The 6,268-nt window shown below is 43.9% G+C and overlaps 1 protein-coding gene across 2 annotated transcripts in view; it reads left to right on the top strand.

Annotated features, from left to right (window-relative positions):
• The first annotated feature begins 829 nt into the window (after positions 1-829).
• The window catches only part of LOC141492701 (polypeptide N-acetylgalactosaminyltransferase 11), a 66,001-nt gene continuing 60,562 nt past the window's right edge, over positions 830-6,268 (top strand). Inside the window, exon 1 of one of the 2 annotated variants that reach the window (XR_012470039.1) lies at positions 830-929. The gene's annotated coding sequence lies outside the window, so the exon portion shown is untranslated. The remainder of the gene's footprint in view (positions 930-6,268) is intronic. The other variant, XM_074193307.1, reaches the window with a different exon arrangement.

The raw sequence follows: 6,268 nt of genomic DNA, 5'->3' as shown, positions 1-6,268 counted from the left end.
GAGTTCAAACTTGGCTTCAGACTGCTTTCTAGCTTTGTGACAATGGGCCTGTTTGCCTCAGTTTTCTTATCTGTAAAATGAGAGAAGGAAATAGTGAACTGTATTATCTTTGCCAAGAAAACCCTAAACGGGGTCACGAAGAGTCGGATTCAACTGAAATGAATGAAGCAGGGTGGCTTTGTTTATGTATCTCCTTAGTGCCGGGCACCGTGCTTGTAACAAAAAGGCAGGACGAGGCTCCTTAGTGCCGGGCACCGTGCTTGTAACAAAAAGGCAGGATGAGGCTCCTTAGTGCCGGGCACCGTGCTTGCAACAAAAAGGCAGGACGAGGCTCTTTAGTGCCGGGCACCGTGCTTGCAACAAAAAGGCAGGACGAGGCTGGATCAGGCCGCTCTGTGCTCCTGCCTTCTCAGCCGATGGGCTTCAGCGGGGCCGTGCCACTAGCGCCACCATGTCAGCTTTCCCAGAGCCAGTGCTGGCTTGCTAGGGTGGGCCGCCCGGCGCTGCGGACACGAGGGGGAGCGGGGCGGGCCCCCGGGTCGGGCCCGGGCTCTTTTCAGGCTTTTCTACCAGGACTTGAGGCACAGGAGACGGAAGGGGAGGAGGGGGAGGGCAGGGCACTGGCGCGGACGAGCTTCTCCCCGGTGACGGCGGAGCCTCCCTCGCGGGAACTGAGCCTCGGCGGAGGCGCCTGACGCGCGGGTCACGTGGGCCGGGCGGCGGCGGCCCGGGCGGGCGGCTGGCTCCGAGTTCCGGCTCCGCTCCGGCTCGCACGGGGGCAGCCGCTGCCGCGGGCGCCGAGGCCCCGGGCCCTGCAGGCAGCGCCGTGGTCCCGGGGGCGGCCCCGCTGCATGGGCGCCGCCGCCGGCTGCCCCTCCCGCGGCCGCCCGGAGCGCCCGAGATGCCGCAGCCCGGCTCCGCCAGCGCGGGTGAGTGCCAACCCGCGCCTCCCCGGGGCGGGGCGCCGGCCGCGTGGCCGGGCCTGCGGGGCCTGAGCCCGCGCGGGGGGGGTGCGGGGGGGGCCGGGGGTGCGGGGGGGCGGCGCGCGGGGGGGGCGCCGACTCCGCCCCCGCCCCCTTTCCCCCCGCCTTCCTTCCCTTCTCCCCCTTTCGCACTCCCCATCTTCTCTCTCTCTCTCTCCCTCCCTCTCCCTTCTTCCCCTCTCCTTCCCTCCCTCTGTCTGCTCTTCCTGACATTCTTCCCTCCTTCCCTTTCCTCCTCTTCATTTTTAAGCTTTTTCTTCCCTTCCTCTCCCTTCCTTCCTTCTCTCTTCTCTCCTTCCCTTTCTCACTCCTCTGTTCTATTCTCCTTCCCTCCCTCTCCTCCTCCTCCTTCCTTCTCTTCTCCCCCTTTCCTCTCCCCTTTTCTTCCTTTTCCTTCCTCTCTGTTCTCCTTCCTTCTCTTCTCCTCCTTTCCTCTCCCCCTTTTCTTTTTCCTCCCTCTCTGTTCTCCTTCCTTCTCTTCTCCTCCTTTCCTCTCCCCCTTTTCTTTTTCCTCCCTCTCTGTTCTCCTTCCCTCCCTCTCCTCCTTCTCTGTTCTCCTTCTCCCTCTCCTCCTTCTTTCTCTTCTCCCCCTTTCCTCTCCCCTTTTCTTCCTTTTCCTTCCTCTCTGTTCTCCTTCCTTCTCTTCTCCTCCTTTCCTCTCCCCCTTTTCTTTTTCCTTCCTCTCTGTTCTCATTCCCTCCCTCTCCTCCTCCTTCCTTCTCTTCTCCCCCTTTTCTTTCTTTTCCTTCCTCTCTGTTCTCCTTCCCTCCTTCTCCTCCTTCCTTCTCTTCTCACCCTTTCCTCTCCCCCTTTTCTTTCTTTTCCTTTCTCTCTGTTCTCCTTCCCTCCCTCTCCTCCTCCTTCATTCTCTTCTCCCCCTTTCCTCTCCCCCTTTTCTTTCTTTTCCTTTCTCTCTGTTCTCCTTCCCTCCCTCTCCTCCCCTTTTCTTCCTTTTCCTTCCTCTCTGTTCTCCTTCCCTCCTTCTCCTCCTTCCTTCTCTTCTCCTTTCCTCTCCCCCTTTTCTTTTTCCTCCCTCTCTGTTCTCCTTCCCTCCCTCTCCTCCTCCTCTTTCTCTTCTCCCCCTTTCCTCTCCCCCTTTTCTTTCTTTTCCTTTCTCTCTGTTCTCCTTCCCTCCCTCTCCTCCTCCTCCTCCATTCTCTTCTCCCCCTTTCCTCTCCCCCTTTTCTTTCTTTTCCTTCCTCTCTATTCTCCTCCTCCTTCCTTCTCTTCTCCCCCTTTCCTCTCCCCCTTTTCTTTCTTTTCCTTCCTCTCTGTTCTCCTTCCCTCCTTCTCCTCCTTCCTTCTCTTTTCCTCCTTTCCTCTCCCCCTTTTCCTTCTTTTCCTTCCTCTCTATTCTCCTTCCCTCCCTCTCCTCCTTTCTCCTTTCTCTCCCCCCCTTCTCCACCTTTCCCTCTTCCTTCTTCCCTCACCAGCTCCTTTCTCCTCCCCTCCCTCATCTTCTCTTCCTTCCATTTCCTGTTCCTCAAATCCTTGAAGAAAAACCTAAAAAGAGCCTGTCCAGAGTGCCCTGACCCCTGTTCCCTGCCCTGGGGAGAGCTGAGGGCTTCAGCTTCCCTTCCAGCCTTCTAGTCATCTTTAGGATAACACTGTTAGGTATTGATCAGGCAGCAACCTTGCAATTCTGCCCCAAATGCCCCCCCCCCCACTCCCTTTAACTGTTGTGATTGCTGTTGGAGTTGAGAAATTGGCATAAATGTCATAATTATTTTTTCAATTGTAGAAAATGATGCTTAAAGTTACTTTATAGGATATATTCATTTTCACAGTATTTCATATATATATATGTACATATATATGTATATGCAAAACTGGAAGGGACTTAGGAAACTGAGGCCCAGAGAATCAAATGACAGGCAGTAAGGAAACAAAGTTTGGATTCTGAAGCAACTTCACTGACTTCAAAATCCATTATCTTCCACAATAAGATTTTGGAAATAAAAAATCCCAGAAGTGGAAGTGATGAAAAAATGAGATCTAGGATTTTGGGGGTTTGACTAGAATTAATTTAAAATCCTTAGGGGGAAGACATACAGCTGCTGGGATTTGCAGGAAAGGGTTTCGCCAGAATTACAGAAATTAGAGTTGGATGGCACTTTAAATGCAGGGGACCCAATTTCCATCTTTGGCAGCCCTAATTATTACAAAGATATTCCTGATATTATACCTGAATTTAAATAGTTGAACAGTCATTATGCTCCCATGTCTGCTATTCTCCATCTTTTCAGGGCCTTTAAACTGGCACCTCTTATTTGAACACAACACTCCAGGATAGAGACCAGCAGCCCAATAGCACCTTATTCTTGGAAGTGTCTTTCTTAAGGCTGCCAAAGTCACATTAGTTTTTAGAAGGAGGGGTAAAGCATAGAGGAAAGAGGGGGTATATGGCATAGAGGGGTATTATGGCATAGAGGAAAGAGGAGTGATTTGTTTAGGTCTAGGCTCCGCTGCATCCTGGATGACTTTTGTAAGTGGCTTAACCTCATTTAGCCTTAGATCCCCTCTATGTAAGGCAAAGCAATGGGACTAGATGGTTTCCGAAGGGCCTTTTAGCTTGAAAGATTGTGATCTGATAAGTTCTAGAGACCAGGGGAACTTCTTTTTGAAGGGTGACACAAGGACTGTTAGTGTTGTTAGTAAGGGGAATGTATTGTGAAAGCAATTCTAGTAGAACAAGGGAGGAAAGAAACTTCGTTGCTAAATCTAAGGGTGATTGCAATTTATTCACTGCTGAAAGATCTTTAGGAGAAAGTTTTTGAAATACTGGAAGTTCAACTTGTGATTCAGCGTATAATTCTCCTGAGCAGTATTAGATTCCTTCATGTGAGTGAGAAAAATGTTTTCTTTTTCTTATATCTAAATTAAAGTAGTCTAAAAATAATTTGTATTAGGCATATTGTGCTCATGATCAATTGTGAAAGATTTAGATATTCTAATTAATATAGTGATTTTTAATTTTATTTTTGCAATTTGACTAATATGGAAATATTTTACACAATTTCATATATATAAATAATATCACGTTGCTTGTTGTCTTGGTGGATTGGAAAAGACCTTGAGTAGGAGACAGAATTTGAAACTAAAACTTTAAGAAATGAATGTTAAAATAAAGTTCATTTTTTAAAAAAATACTTAGTGTGAGGTATTGCTAACACTAAGTTTATTATCTGGCCATAAATATCCCTTAGTCTCTTTCTTGTTAGAAGTGATTTAAAAGGCATTTTGTTTTAGATATTGTACCCAAATTTCATTTCATTTCATGGCTGAAATAACTTTGCATATTGTATTTTTTGGAGATGGAGGATTTTTGTCATGTTAATCCATTAAATAAAAGAAATATTTTGTGACTCGGGAAGAGAAGTTCATGAAAAAACATTATATTTTGGAAAAATAGTTGAAGAAGTTGAAGAAGACTTGGGCATCATTTAGAAGGTCATACAATTAAATATTCACTCTTGAACTAGAGAGTCAACACAAAAAGAAAATAAAAAATCTGCAAGAGGTGACACTAAGCTGACACTTCGTTTTTGGGAAGTACAAAAAGTGACTTGTACTTTGAGAATGTGGATGCATTATTGAGCCACCCCATACATCATCTTCACTCCAGTAGGTAATTGTCTACCTGCCTCTAAACATTTGTGATATTGGAAAGGGGACACCAGATATGATCCTTAAGAATCCTTATCATGGGATGCAGTTGGAGCAAATCAAATCTTGTTGTATTTTTTTATTTCCCCTTTCCCTCCTCCCAACACATGGAGCCCTAGACCTAGAGTCCAGAAGACCTAAGTTCAAGTCCAGACATTTACTAGCAGGGTGACTTGGACAAATTCCTTAACCTGTTGGCCTCAGTTTCCTTATCTGTAAAATGGTGATAATGCTACCTACTTCATGAGTTGTTGTATGAATCAGATAGGATGGCACAGTGCCCAGTACAATCCCCTTTCAGATGGCAGTATAATATACAGTTATCAAAGCAATGGTGGAAAAGGAAAGAGTGAAATCATCCACATACCTGATACACAAAGGTACCCAATCTTCCACGTAGAGGTGTTTTCTTATATCCAGCTTCATGACCCATTTTAGTGTAATAGTGTTTTTTTGTTAGCATTTCAGACATTCTCTTTTCTCTTCAGGGACAAATGACATACTTTGTAATTGAAAAGTTCAGTGACCTCTTGAAAAATCTTCACTATAGAATGAGTCAGGAATGAAATCACAGGTCCTTAAAATATTTAAGTATGAGTTTTAGACTTCACAAAGAATTGTCAAACATGGCTAGACTCTAATGCCCAGTATATGTTATAAAAGACAGTTCTTGATGTGAGAAAAGTACCCAGAAGATTTCTACAAAAACCTGATGGAGAGATAGTTGGAAAATGAATTTGCAAAGACATATTTTCACATTCTATGAAGAGGCTACCAGAACATTCATTAAAAACTGACAAATAACCTGATATATTGTATCCTGTCAACACAACTTTATATTTGAATGAGGCCTATAAGCATATTAATAATTCCAAAGCATTTACCATCCTTGTAACATTACTTTTGTTAATACCTCATCCTATACTTGTTATGTATATTTTCCTCAGTAGTACTTTTTGTTTTTTATAGTTTTCTGTGGGCATTTTCATATAATGTACATATATAAACACATTAATAATCAGATAATATAATCTGTGCATTGATAATCAGATTAGAAAACTATATATATAATGTGCATTATATATATTAAATATATACACACTTTATAGAGTTAATAATTTCTCCCTTAGAAAACAATGAAAAATATGTAGTACAGTTGAAGAAAAAGATCTCAAAAGTGTTATTAATTATATTAATAAGATATATATATATATATATATATATATTAGATTTTCCAAGGCAGTGGGGTTAAGTGGCTTGGTAATAAGAGTCAGGAAGACCTGCCTGAGGCCAAATTTGAACTCAGGTACTCCTGACTCCAAGGCCAGCGCTCTATCTGCTGTGCCACCTAGCTGCCCCAAGATATATTAATATATATATGTATAATATATTAAGATATATTAATAAGTATAAGCTTATGAAGAATGTATATTTGTATTTAAGCTCCTTTTTTTAAAAAAAATCTTTATATTGAACCTAGCATGAATATTTCCATTTATAAAGTAGAATAGAAAAAGAATTGCACGTGAAAATGCAAATTTCTGTTATGTGCAGGACTTTAAAAAAAGTTTATAATAAATTCAACAAGTCACTTTATCCTATTTTTCTATTTCCTTCTG

Source organism: Macrotis lagotis, chromosome 7 (assembly GCF_037893015.1).
Source record: "Macrotis lagotis isolate mMagLag1 chromosome 7, bilby.v1.9.chrom.fasta, whole genome shotgun sequence".
Taxonomy (NCBI): Eukaryota; Metazoa; Chordata; class Mammalia; order Peramelemorphia; family Peramelidae; genus Macrotis; species Macrotis lagotis.
This window is presented reverse-complemented; position numbering and strand designations above follow the sequence as displayed.